This window comes from Meriones unguiculatus, chromosome 14 (genome assembly GCF_030254825.1).
Source record: "Meriones unguiculatus strain TT.TT164.6M chromosome 14, Bangor_MerUng_6.1, whole genome shotgun sequence".
NCBI classification, from domain to species: Eukaryota; Metazoa; Chordata; class Mammalia; order Rodentia; family Muridae; genus Meriones; species Meriones unguiculatus.
The window spans coordinates 84,578,804-84,593,227 of record NC_083361.1 but is presented as its reverse complement, the minus strand read 5'-3'; positions in this window follow the sequence as shown (position 1 = coordinate 84,593,227).

Sequence of the window (14,424 nt, the reverse complement as noted above, 5' to 3'; positions counted from 1 at the left end):
CTTGTACAGGCACATGGGATTGAGATTGGATGGTGTTTGACAAGACCCAGGCAGAGGCAGGATGATCTCTATGAGTTCAAGGCTGCCCCGGTCTACATAGTTCCAGGAGAGCCCAGGGCCTTGCAGAGAGATCCTGTCCCAAAATCAAATAGTCTATCACATGGGGAGGAGAAGGCAGAGCAGTGCTGTCTTCTGGCCCAGGGAAGATTTGGAGCAAGTGGTCATGGGCTGGGTCTTAAAGAAAGGGCAAGATGGCAAAGCAGATGCTAATTAGAGGCTGTAGCAGCTAGCTGTCACTGGATTAGAGCCACCAGGTGGCTGAGGGCATCTAGGAGCCATTACTTATCCGAGTTCTGCCTTGCTTCAGCTGGCGCAGCTGCAGTGGGACACGTGGCTCATGTGCATGGCTGTGTGTGCTGTCACAGCAGGGCACAGAGCCCAGCTTTATCCTGGCTGCCTTTTAGCAGCCTGTGATGACTAGAGTCCAGAGGAATGAGAGTCCCAGGCTACACAGCACGCAGTGTCAATTCAACCACACACTATGCCTCTAAACGGTCACAAGGCCAGGAATCAGGAAGAGATCCACCTCTGAGTGTGAAGAGGAGGGCCGCCACATCACAAAAGGTGCCGGACAGTGCTGGTGGCCATCTTTGCAAACCGTCTACCAAAAGTGAAAAGTAAAAGCCTATGGCAGAATCCCCCACCTCCACCCCCATACTCTGCATCTCATGGCCATAATAAAGACATTGCATCCCAAGAGGCCCAGTCAGCCTGGCATCTCTGGCCTGTCTCCCCCTCCCCCTCCATCTGACACCACTCTTCCTGCTCAAAATCTTTCCATGGCCCTCAATGGTGCCAGGCTAGGGTCCATGCCAGTCTTGGTCTCAGTGGGAACCAGAGGATCTTTAATTGTGCTAAAGGAACAACTTTCCAAGCTGGGCGTGGTGGCACGTGCCTTTAATCCCAGCAGAGACAGAGGCAGGTGGATATCTGTTGAGTTCGAGGCCAGCATGGTCTGTATACAAATCAAGTCAGGGCAGCCAAGGCTAGACAGAGAAACCCCGTATTGTAAAAACAAACAACAAACAAACTAAAAGAAGCAAGTTCTCGAGGTCCACAGGTGTTGGAAACCACAGAGAGGAGTGCTGTAAGCCACAGCTGTCGCACCGGACACTGTCACCACCCAGAAGCCCAGTAGAACAGACGGAGGCATCACGTTCCCCAGCCTAGCCAGTCATGCCCAGGACCCACACTCTGGCAAGGACATGGGCAGCTTTGAGAGACTTGTCAGGCAAGAGCAGGAACGTGCTCTCACTCCATGGTTCCTTCAACTGCTTCCTTTAACTGCCGCTGAATCCTCGTGCCCAAGTCTAGAGGAAGCTGGGCCTGTGGCTGCACCCAGGCAGGAGGGTTGCAGCCCTGGGTGCAAGGCAGAGCCTGGAGGGTAGGGCTCAGAGGGATCAGTAGAAAACAGATGGTGTCTTCCTTGCAGCCCGGGGTCAGCTTGCTGCTCACCACACCCTGTTGTCCTGCTCTGGATCTTGTTAAGCTTAGCCCTAAGTTTCTGTCATAAGGACACCATGACCACACTCACCGTCACCTCTGTGATCTTGCCTGAGCTGTGTCTCAGACTAGAATGCTTTCCTCCCACCACCGTCCTGTTGCCTAATACCTCCTCCTTATCCCAGCATGAGTCATCCAACCCAGGTTGCTTTTCCAGTGCCTGGGGGTGAGAATTGTTCTTTGATTTTCCTGGGCTTCTCTTCCTCGGCCACTAGGTACCACTAGGTACCACTAGGTACCACGGACAGGATCTGATCCACTCTCAAATAAAACCCAGAGCTTCTGAGGTTCTGGTCAGTGCCTGGGGTGACATCTTGCTTCCTTCTGACCTTCAAGGCCCCTCTCCATCTGCCCTTAGGCCACCTAGCCTCCCCTCAGCCTCTGCATCCTGCCCTGCACCATTCTTGTGCTTGCTCCAGCTTAGGCACCTTCTCTCCCTGCAGAATACTCCTTCTCTTTGACCCATTCAGTGTCACTTACCCAAGTGACCCCTTGTATCATAACCTCAGTCTACTCTAGCCTGCCCTCTTCCCTGAGTCAGGGTGGACATTTAGTTCTTAAGCTGAAAGGGTCATAGTCACAAATACATGAGGGCATGATGGGACTTTTCTGTCTCTCAGGGGGCTGGGAACCTCTGAGAGCTAAAACCTATGCTTAATGTCTACAGACAGAGACAGACAGACAGACAGGCAGGTAGACAGACACACACAAATGCAGACACACACACCATCTAGAGTACCTCAGCAATCCTCTAAGTGAAACTGGCAAATTAACCTATCCGGCATTCTGGGTCTTTTTATTTGGAGGTGGTCAAGACTGTTAGCGATCGCCGCCCGTAGCACAGTATTCTAAAAGTTACCTGCTTTAAGCAACACTTACTGACTCCAAGTTCCTGAGGTGGGCACTTGGGAGTGGCTTAGCTGGTGGCTCTGGCTCAGGGTGCTAGGGAGTGGCTGGGCTGCTGACTAGGCTACACCTTGGCAAGGTTGCACAGGGGCTGCCGGGCTCACCTCCGCGCTCACTCACATGACTGATAAGCAAGAGCCTCTGTCTCTTGCCTTGGGGGCCTGGGCCTCTCCATGCACCAGCAGTGACAGGGCTTCTCCTAACCAAGTAGGTGGGAGTGGGGGTGGCGGGCAACTGCCTTTTATGATCTCTGAGTCACACAAGGCTATTCTTCCTCAGTCTGTTGGCTAAGTGTGAGTCATTCTGTTCAGTTCACACTCCCTCTAGGGAGGACAAGGAGGTGGCAGTAGCTGCCACTGTAATAGAATGGGCCCTCAGACACTCAGCTGGGATTTGCTGACCCCTGTGCTGTAGTGTGAAGCAACCTGCCCAGAAAACGCTAGAGGACAGACACTCGGCTAACCAAGGAGAAAGCGTGAAAGTGGGCAGGGCAGCTCTGGGCAAAGGTTGCAGCAGGAGCAATAATTGTGACTGCCGGCCTGGCTGGCAGAGAGGACAGCGTGGCTTTTTAGACCGAAGCTGCCAGGATGGAAAAACAGGAGAAGGAGAAAGACTTGAGGAAAAGGATCCGCCCCCTTTCACATGACCTTGGATTCCCCAGGTTATAGACACCAGCTGCATAAGCCAGGGGAAGGCTTTGTGTGTTCAGCTTAAAGGGTGCTTTTCAGCCCAAGACGGAGAATAATGGCTACAGCAGTTGGGTTCCCTAACTCTACACATATAACAAGCTCAGACTCTAATGTTCACGGTCTCACACCCTCTGGCCCTGTTAGGGCCTCCTTTGAGACACCCCATTATGTAGGGAAGGCAATGTCCTCCACCTCAACACACATGCAAATACACACAAGATTTTTCCGTGCGATACAGCAGCTCAGAGGTTCTCAAGTGATGGGGATGGCGGGAGTCTCCTCCAGAATCAGGCTGCCCTTTGATCTGGGGGAAGTTCTCAGACATCATCACCCAAGGGGACAAAGGGCTCGCTGAGGCCCAGCCAGTCTGATACTGCTTTATGGTGGCTTGAGTAGGGGTGGCAAATAAGACAGGGGTCAGTCAGCACAGTAGAGCCTGTGGCCATGTGGCAAGGGCCAAGGCTCAACCTCCCACGGGAGCTAAGCTTTCTGAGGACACAGAATGAGGCAAGCTGCTGAGTGAGCAAAGGCAGACAGGAGGACACTGTGGAGATAATGGCCGATGATGTGATCAGAGTACAAGGGTGAGACTTTAAGGGGTAGGTCTTGTGTTCAGCAAACTTTTATCAACCCCTTGTGATGGACCAGAGGCTGGAGTTGAACGGTGACCCCAGGAGAACCAGTCCTTGGCTTTTCCTTGCTGACTGTCCTACAGAACCCCAACATCAGGGAGACAGGATCTCGTTCCCAAGTCTGAAGATGGCCTGGAAAACCTTGGAGCTGGTGTGGGGCCTGGGCCAGGCCGCATGGGCAAATAGAATGGGCAGAACGGGACATCTATAGTTTTGCTCTTGTTTTTAATGATTGTTTTAAGACAGGGTCTCACTATGTAGCCCTGGCTGGCTTGGAACACACTTAGGTAAATCAGGCTGACCTTAAACTCACAGAAATCCAACTGCCTCTGGAGTGCTGGGATTTAAAGGAGTGTGTCCCCACACGTAGGTTTATTGAAGGTGCCATCCTCCTCATGCTTAGCTGGTGCCCCTGTGAATGATTTCCCTCAAGTCTTGTTGTCTTCAACTGCCATGGCTGTCCATAGTGGGTATTCAGTGAATACTCACCCCTCTTGAAGAGCTTTTGACAGATGTGTGAGTTTGTACTTCTCACAGACCAGGTCTGGTTATTTCTTAGCTTCTGTGTCTTCCGTTCCTTCACTGCTAAGAGCCCACTAGAAGGCTTCCTTTTCAGGGTGAGCTGGTGCCAGGTACATGCAGGCTCATCCTCAGCAGAGAATGAATAGACTTGAACCCATGAAATAGAAGGCATCCCCTTGCTGGCAGCTCCCACCCCCTTTTGCTGATAGAGGAGCTTGCTTATGTAACCCTGGTTGGCCTCAAACTCTTGATCCTTCTACTTTAGCTTCTGGAGTGCTGAGATCACAGGCCATGCCTCCATGGCTAGCTAGGGAAACTTTCTTCAAGGGGGTTGGTTATGTTTTTATTGTTTTTTGTTTCTGTTTTGTTTTGATGTAGGCTCTCTTGTAGGCCAGGCTAGATTCAAAGATACTATGTTGTCAAGAATGACTTTGAGCTGGGCATGGTGGTGCACACCTTTAATGTCAGCACTCAGGAGGCAGAGGCAGGTGGCTCTCTGTGAGTTTGAGACCAGCCTGGTCTACAAAGTGAGTCCAGGACAGCCAGGCTACACAGAGAAACCCTGTCTTGAAAAACAAAACAATGAAAAAAGAATGACTTTGAATTTCTGATCTCCTGTCCCCATCTCTAGAATGCTGTAGGCATGCCAGTCTTCTAAAGAAACTTTTTTTCTTTATAAGACTTATATAATTATATAAGACTTATATAATTCTCTTAATATGATGATCTCTAGTTACATCAAATTTTCTGCAATGACATAGCGCCATTCTTCATGATTGAAGAAGTTCCACTGTGCACATGGCACACTTCCTTTATCCTCTCCTCTGTTGATGGGCATCTTGGCTATTTTGTATGGTACTGTGGAAAGTGCTGATGTTCAAGTGTCTCTGGAACATACTGACTTGACATTTCTTGGACAAATATTCAGGGAAGGGTACAGCTGGGCCACATGATACTTCTAATTTGGCTCTTTGAGGAATCACCATCCTGACTACCACAGTGGCTGCACTTGTTTCCATCCCTGTCAGCTGTGTATAATGGTTCCCTTTTGCCCTTATTTTCTCTACTCTTTGCTGTTACTTGTTTTCTTCTTAGTTGCCATTCTCAAAGGGGTGAGATGGGATCCCTGTAGCTTTTATTTATGTTTCTTTCTCCTTTTTATTTATTCTTCTCTCGTATATTACATCCTGACTACAGTTTATCCTCCCCCCTTCCCCCAAATCTCTCCCTTCTACCTCCCCTTTCTGAGGATACACCCCTCCCCTTCAGCTCCCCTCAGAAAAGAGCAAGCCTTCCAGGGACATGAACCAAACACCGTATATCAAGCTACAATAAGACAGATACATATGCTTGCATCAAGGCTGGAAGAGGCAACCCAGCAAGAGGAAAAGGGTCCCAAAGGCAGGCAAAAGAGTCAGAGACAACCCCTTCCCCACTGTTAAAAATCCTACCAGAACACCAAACTAGAACCATATCATGTATGCAGGGGACCTAGGTCAGAGACATGTAGACTCCCTGATCTCTGCGAGCCCACTTGAGCTCCCGCCAGTTGATTCTGTGGGCTGTGTTCTTGCGGTGTCCTTGATCAGAGAAACCCTGTCTCTGAAAAAAAAAAAGAGAGGAAGGAAGGAAGGAAGGAAGGAAGGAAGGAAGGAAGGAAGGAAGAAAGAAAGAAAGAAAGAAAGAAAGAAAGAAAGAAAGAAAGAAAGAAAGAAAATGCAATGCCCTACAGGCTTGCCTACAGTCTGATCTTATTAGTCATTTTCTCAGTTGAGGTCCCCTCCCCCTCAGGTGACTGTAGGTTGTGTGAAGCTGACATAAAGCACAAGTACTTTTTACACTATTTCAACATAGATGGGACAGGGCCTATGCTCTTTGACCATGTGATATATGATATCCTGACTTAGAAAACAAACATCAGAGAGGTTGAATTGAGGTTAAGTAACTGAAAATGGCACAGCCACTTTGGAAGACAGTTTGGCAGTTTCTCATAAAGCTAATGACCAGCTTACCAAAAGTCACCCAGTCACTCCCCAACAGAACAGAAAACAAGCCTCACATAAACCTGCACGAGGCTCTTAGTTCATCAGCAGACCGAGAGTAGGCAGCTGTTACCCAAGCTCAAGTGTGCACTCACACAGAGGAATACGCCACAGTCACAGAGAAGCAAGCTCCTCACTCACACAGCAGCTTGGTGGCTTTTGCTAAGTGAAGGAAGCCAGCCCGCACAGGCTACACACTGTAGGAATCCATTCACTTTGAGTTCCAGGAAAGGAGAAAATACAAAGATGAAAAGCAGACTGGCAGTTGCCAGGGATCTACGCAGTCTTTTGGGAAGCACAGGGACATTTTTAGAGTACAGAAAAAAATTCATATGGTATCATAGTAGTGTCTGCAAGACAACTTTGTGTTGCTTAAAAACCCACAAAGTAACATTTGGTATGTGGAATTTAAATTTTTATTTATTTTTATTTTTGCTTATGTATGTATTTTGATTTTTCAAGACAGCGTTTCTTTGTGTAGCCCTGGTTGTCCTGGAACTCGCTTTGTAAACCAGGCTGGTCTCGAACTCAGAGATCTGCCTGCCTCTTCCTCCTAAGTGCCAGGATTAAAGATGTTCACCACTGATGTCTGAATTTAAATCTTAAATTGAAAAAAGAAATACAATTCGGATAGACAGGGAAACGTGAGAACTAGAGCTTGAATCCCTAGCATCCTTATAAAAGCTGGGATAATAACTACCTGGAATCCCAGAACTAGGAGGGGGCAGATAGAAACTTGGGGCTCACTGGTCAGTCATGCTGACCTCCAGGTTCTGTGAGACACCCTGGCTAAAGCTAAGGTGGAGAGCGATGAAGGAAGATACCTAACATTAACCTATGGTCTTCACACGCAGAGGCACATGCAAACATGGGCATACACATGAATGCACAAACATGGATACACACAGGACAAACATAAATGAAAATGTAACAGTTTAAATTGTTGCGGTTTGTTTGGTTTTCTTTTTTTCGTCAGCTTTAAAAAAAAAAAAAAACAGAGTCATCTGGGAAGAGGGAATCCCAGCTGACTACCTGCCTCCATTAGGTTGTCCTGTGAACAAGTCTGTGGCCAGTCTTTTGATTAATGATTGATGTGGGAGGGACTAGCCTACTATGGACAATGGCATCCCCAAGCAGGTGGTCCTGACTTGTAAAAGAAATGGGGCTGAGTAAGCCGTGGAGAGCAAGCCGGGCATTGGCATTCCTCCACGGTTCCTGACCCTGCTCCTGCTTGTGGTCTTGCCCTGACTTCCCTCAGTGATTGATGGTGAGTGCACCCCGTGAAAGAAAGCCTTTCCTCCCCAACTGGCTTTTGGTCACAGTGTTTATCATAGCAACTAAAGTCAGGCTAGTGGCTTGAGTCTGTAATTCCTGCAGTTGGGAAGTAGAGGCAGGAGGATCAGAAATTCGGTGTCGTTTTCAGCTATCATGAGTCCAAGGCCAGCCCGGGACAAGAGGCAGTGTCTTAAAAGCAATCAAACAAAAATATACTTTAAACTTGGGGGTCCCAAGAGGTAGTGTAGACTGTGATAACAGAGTTGCTTTAGAAAAGGAGGTAAAAGTGCCACCAAACAGAGTGGGAAGATAGTGGACAGACTTAGGTAACTCCAGAACATAGGACACCGAGGAGAAGCTGCAGGACCAGTGTCAGAGTGGGGAAGACACAGGCATCCGCCGTGTCTGGGGATGCTTCCAGAGATGGAAGTTCCCAGATCTGAACCAGCTTCACCTCTAGATGAGAACAAACATCTAAGTGCTCACTGGGAGCCAGTTTTCTCAGTGCTGGAGAAGGGAGACTAGAACGACCCACGCGGGGTCAAGTCAATGTGTATTTCACAGAGACGGCGGATAGCTACAGAAATCATAATAAACTACCGGTGTGTGCGCAGGCTGGTACACACGTGTGGGCTGCCTAGCTCTGGCTTCTGAGGTCGCCTAGAAGCAACGACGTCGCCTAGCATGCCCTGAGCCCAGATTTCAGTTCCTGATACTGTTCTCTAAGGAAGGGCTTTCCTAGGCCGGTGTGATGGCACAGTGGGGGAAAGTGCTTGCTGTCAAGCCTGAAGACCTGAGCCCCACGCGAGGAAAGGAGAAAACCCATTCCCACAAGTTTCCTCCTTCCCTCCACGTGTGTATTCTCGAATATGGGTTCTCAAACGCATGTGCACATCGATAAATGAATAAACTAATTAGCTAAAAAGGAGATTCTTGAGGTACTTGGAAAAATGGCAGATTTCAGGGCTGAGTGGAGAAATATACAGAAGCCTGAGGAATCTTGGAGTGCCAGAAAAATCAAGACCAGCTCACACAAACATACATACACACAAATAACAAGGTAACCCCTCCCCCAACACCCCCCCCCCCCCACACAATGACAGTCATCTTACACAGGAGCCACGTGGAAAGATCTAGCGACCATATCAGGGACAAATTAAGATATCTTCTGTTCAGTATTTGCTACTTTTCTGTAAATCTAAAACTATTCTAAAACTATTAATCTGCTTATGTTCTTAAAAGTTGTTATAGGATGCTCTATTTGTTTTCTGGGGATGTTGCAGTGAGTTACCATAAACTTGGTCATTTGGAACACCAGACAGTGGAGCTAGTGAGATGGCTCAGTGGGTGAAAGCACTTGCCGACAAGTTTGCTGACCTGAGTTTGACTCCCGGGACCTGCATGGTGGAAGGGAGGAACCAACTCCAGAGAGCTGTCCTCTGATCTGCACAGAGGACAGCTCTACATACACAAAACAAGCAAGTAGAATATAACCCAAACCTACCGTCTGTTAGAGCACTTGTCTCGCACTCGAAAGGCTCTGCGTTCAATTCCCAGCACCATCGCATGACAAAACAAAGCAGGTCTGTGGGCTGGAAGTCTGAAGTTGGTGGCAGTAGTGTCACTTGTACAAGATGTCAGCAAAGCTACCTTCTCTCAGAGGCCTTAGGGGATTGACAATTTTTCCTTCGTCATCTTTAAAGCTATATTCCATGGCCTGGCCTTTCCCCATCTTCCAAAGCAGCAATGTCTTCAGCTCTCTCCACCTCTGTTAGTTTGTTAGTGTGTCACTTCTTGCCTCCTGTTTCTATTTTGTTTGCTTTTATGTTTTGAGAGAGAGGGTTGCTCTGGCTATCCTGGAACGCAGTCTGTAGGCCAGGCTGGCCTTGAACTCAGAGATTTGCCTGCCTCTGCCTCCTGAGTACTGGGATTAAAGTCATGCGCCACCAATGCAGCTCAGCTAGAAAAATCTCTTTGTAAGGACACAAACGATAGCATTGGGAGTCCATCCACAAAATTCAGGATAATCTCGTCTCCAAGTCCTTAACAGAATCATATCTGCAAACTTTTCTTTCTTGGTACATAGAATAAGCATTCACAAGTTGCAGGGTTTGGGACAGACATTTTGGGGTATCGTGTTTTAGCTTCCTAAGATACCAAGCAAATTATTCATTCTGTATGAGCCTTAGACTCCTCATCAGGAAGCTAGATACTCAAATTAGACAAATTGACCAGCCACTGGGAAGTTAAAGGAGAAGATGGGGACCTGAGAACACACTGACTTGGACAATGAGACCTGGCACTTCCCTTGGCATACTCCACCGCTACACAAAAGTGAGATCCATGGTAGTTGATCAAGGAACTGGGAACAGAGTTCTGAGTGCCGGATTCAAATATTTTTTTTCTTTTGGTTTTGTTTTTTCAAGACAGGGTTTCTTTGTGTAACTGTCCTAGACTGGCTTTGTAGATCAACCTGGCCTCAAACTCACAGCAATCTACCTACCCCTGCCTCTCAGAGTGCTGGGATTAAAGGTGTGATCCACTGTGCCTGGCTTCAGATCTTAGCTCTGTCCGCAGCTTTCAGTGTGATCTCAAGGACAGCATTGTCCACATCATCACATATGAAGCAATTCAAGAAATTTATCTTGCCCTGAGAGGTCACAGTTACAGGATGTTCATATGTCCAGTGTCTTTCACTATCGGAGCTCAGTGCCACCCAGGAACTGAGTAATGCTTAGTAATGGTAGCAATGACAGAAGCGCAGGCAAGGCGGTGTCAAGGCTGATGAGGGGAAGGAAGAGCCTCTGTTTGGAGACTCATGTCCCCAAGCTCCCGTGAGTCTAGAGCAGGGCTGGTAAACTACAACTTGCTCTGGAATGACTGTGAGCTAAAGGGAATTATTGATGAGTGCTTGCATACTTGCAGTCAGTCTGATGACAGGAAATTGGACTTTGAGCCCAAGTTAAACGAAATGTCATTCTTTAACGGAGAACTCCAGGGCTGATGAGATGGCTCAGCAGGTAGAAGAGCTTGCAGTGCAGGCTCGATGAGCCGAGTTTGAGCCTCTGAACCCACAGTGAAACGAGAACAAACTCCTGAAAGACGTTCTTTGATATCCACTCACATGCTTGTGTGTACATGTATGCACATATCATCTCTGTCACACACATACATGTAATAACATAACTGGAGAATTCCATTCTTATTTGTAGACTGCTAATACAAAAAAATCATACTGTTATTTGCTTCGAGTTCCAGCAGTCACATGTTTAGTGGGAACATAGTCCTCTCTTCTACTCACATGACACTCCCACTGCCACTGTTTGCCCTGAAAATCCTCCACTAGCCCCTATCTTCCCTTTATCCAACTTGTCCTAAGCCATCCCAGGTCCTCCTTCCACGACACAACCAGAAACAGCATTCCGGTGACATTTGGCCTCATCAATCCCCTGCAGGAAACTTCCTGCACGTGCCCTCTGGATTCCCAGGGCCTTGGCTGTCCACGCTCCTCACTGCTTCCTGTCTTCTCTGCCAGCCCCCTCCCCTTCAGCCAGGATGGACGTCTTTTTGGGGTTACCTTGCTTCCCCAGCACCTTGCACAAGCTGCCCGCTCTGCCTAAGATACATTTTCTGCCCAAGTCTTCTTGGCCTTTCAAGTCATTGATGGCATCACTCGACTCTAGAAAAGCATCCCTAGCTCCACATCTCTTGTTAGGTGCCTCCGCTTCCTGCCTTTCCCACTGACCACCCCCTTTAAATGCCTGTGGCCTCTACCAGACTGGGAGACCCTCGGTGCCAGAGCTGATCTGTTCTGCACTGATGGCCACATTCACCAAAGATGAGGACCCTGCCCATTCTTGCTGCTTGAGTCAGGGGCAGGCCAGGGCTGGGACTGGGTATCACGAGGCCCAGTTTATTTCCTTCTCAGGACTGCTGTTTCTGTAAAATAAGGGTAGGGTGTCCCTTGCTGGCTCTCAAGCCTGGGTCAAAGGTGGGAGTGGAACCTCGTGTGGGGGTAGTGTCGGCAGCTGAGCTCTCAGACAACTTGATCAGTCCTCACAGGCAACCCCAGACAAACAAGAGCCTGGGCCCTGGGTCTGGCATGATCTGGGTCATCGAAGTCAAAGGTCAATCTTCCGTGACCACCTGCAACTGACCCTGCTCTGGACGCTGCCTGCCTTCCTCCTGTCCCTCCCCCAACTTCAGTCAGGAACAAATAGGACATTGGATGGCCAGGCTTCTGATGTGAGCCTATCAGTAGAGTGCACGCGTGCAGGAGTGTATTCAGGTCTGTGGACTGGGTGCATGTCTGTGCAGTCGTGTGCATACTTGTGTTCCTGTACCCAAGGAGTAAGAGTGCATGGCCGTGCTTGTGGGGGTCCCTTTAGCTTCCCAAACTGTTGCAGCTGGTTCTTCCCTGTATCTCTCCCCAGTGTTCTTACTCAACTCCATGCTTAGGGATCCCAGCTTCTGGGGACTCTCACCCATTGCTCTATGAACCCAGCGCGGTTAGGAGAGACCGGAACCCTGAGGTGAGAAGGGTGACCGCTCAGGGTGGCACAGGGGAACAGAAGCATGCTCTAGCAGACTCCCTCAACCCCTTTTTTGAAATTTGGTGGTACTGGCAATTAAGCCCAGGGCCCTAAGCATGCTAGGCAAATGTTCTGCCACTGGGATTCGTATCCCCAAACTTCAGGCTTCTTTCATCATGGCTAAACATCCAGTTCTGGGCCACTAACCCTGCTCATCTCTTGGGCTTGTTGGGACCACCAAAAACACTTCCCATATGCAGGACATGGCAAAGGCCTGGCGACCCTTTGCCAAGAGGGAAAAGGCCACTGTCCCACTTAAGCTGGAACAAATTCTGGGACACAAGTCACATTCCAGGGCCCTCTTCGGGGCTGGGCCGAGGCCCTGGACCTATCTCAGTGGTTTGCTCAGCTTCTTCTCTGCTCTTCCCTGCTTCTCAGCTCCATTCTGGAATGTCCTCTTTCATTGTTTCATTTGACTTGTTTGTCACAGGGGCTTGCTATGTAGCCCAGGTTGGTTGAAACTGGCGATTCTCCTGCCTCAGCATCCCCAGTGCTGGGATTGCAGGCATAAACCACCATGTCTAGCCAGGGCATTTCCTTAGCCAGTCTCACAGAGACACCTTGCCTTAAAGGTCCGCTTCTGGATAGGCCATGAAGGGTGAGCCTAGAACTCTCACCCAGACTACAACAACCTGCTCTACAGAGAGAGCACTGAGGTACAAAAGGGGTGTAGGTTTTTAAAGGTCCTCCCTTGCTAGCTAAGATGATACATGTTCATTTTCATCTCATCTGTAGGGCTGAGGCCATCTTGGCCATGATCCCCAAAAGGCTTGGGTTTGGAAAGTTTCAGACCCAGCTGAGTTCCCCCAGTCCTGGGGTGGTCCCCTTGGCTAGGCATGGTGGCTCATGACTTTTATCCAAGCACTTGAGAAGCAGAGGCAGGAAGATATGTGAGTTTGAGGCTACCCTGGTTTACCAAGGAAGTTCCAGGACTTTCAGATCTAGGCAGAGAAAACCTGTCTCAAAAAACAGAACAAAAACACCAAATCAGGTGTGGTAGCACACACCTTTAATCCTAGCCCTCAGAGGCAGAGGCAGGCAGATCTTTGGGAGATCTTTGAGTTTGAGACAAGCCTGGTCTACAAAGAGAGTTCCAGGACAGCCAAGGCTACAACAGAGAAACCCTGTCTAGAACCACCCCCACCACAAAGAAAGAAAAGAAATCAAATACTTAGAAACTAGAGGCTTGGCTCCCAGCTTTCACCTCCCACCACACCAGGCTGAGTGGCTTTAAGGGAGTCAAGCGACTCTATGGGAAATGCCAGCTTCTTGTGTACAGAATGCCAAGAGCATGGTGAAAGACAGCATTTCAGAGTTCAGAGACTCAAGCCTCAGGCTCAGGCTGTGGTTGAGCGCTCAGCTGTCTTGCCTGAAACCTTAGGTTGGATCTCCAGCACCCACAACCTAGCACGGTGGTTCATGCAGTCACTCCTGGAGCTTGGCGGTCGGAAGCAGGAGGATCAGAAGATCAAGGTCATCCTGGGCTACATGTGACCCTGTCTCAAAACAGCAGGTTCAAGCCTCAGTTCCACATCCCATGCCTATGGCTCTTTGAATAATTGAAGCAGTTACTTACCCAGCCTGTGACTTAGTTTCCCCGTCTGTCAACGCAGACCGTCACAGGAGTGACCTCACAGGTCCTGGTGAGGGTCAAGTGGGCTGCAGCACACAGAGCACTTGGCAGCCCCCGGCACACATGAGCCTTGAGATCTGGTGGCTATTTTTGCTCTTGTTATGTACCGACGTTGTATAACTGACTCTGTCCTGTGGCCTCACTAACTTGACACAGCTCCCAGGCTTTGTGACGGTCAAAGGACACCCCGTAAAGGACATACTAGCGGAGGAGACAGTTTTTAAAAGCCTTTAAGGTTTTCCCCTCCACGATCCACCTGCCTTGCCTCTAGGGCTTTTCCTGTGCGCTTTGGGCACAGGGCTGGTCACTCAGTCGGGGACACAGGGCAGGTGAGCTCACCTTGGCGGGGTGAGCATGTCTCTGTATGAGCAGGACCCACTGAGTGCCATAGCCCAGCCCTGTTTTCTCTCTTTGCTGAGGTGAACACAAGTCATGCAGGCTTCACCTTTTCCCTCCTTCCTTGACAGCCCTCATCTAGACGCGGTCACGTGTTCATTTTGTTTCTTCAGGGTAGAAAGTATTTATTTCGATAAGGGTACCTTTAAATTTTTTTATTATAGCTATGTATAG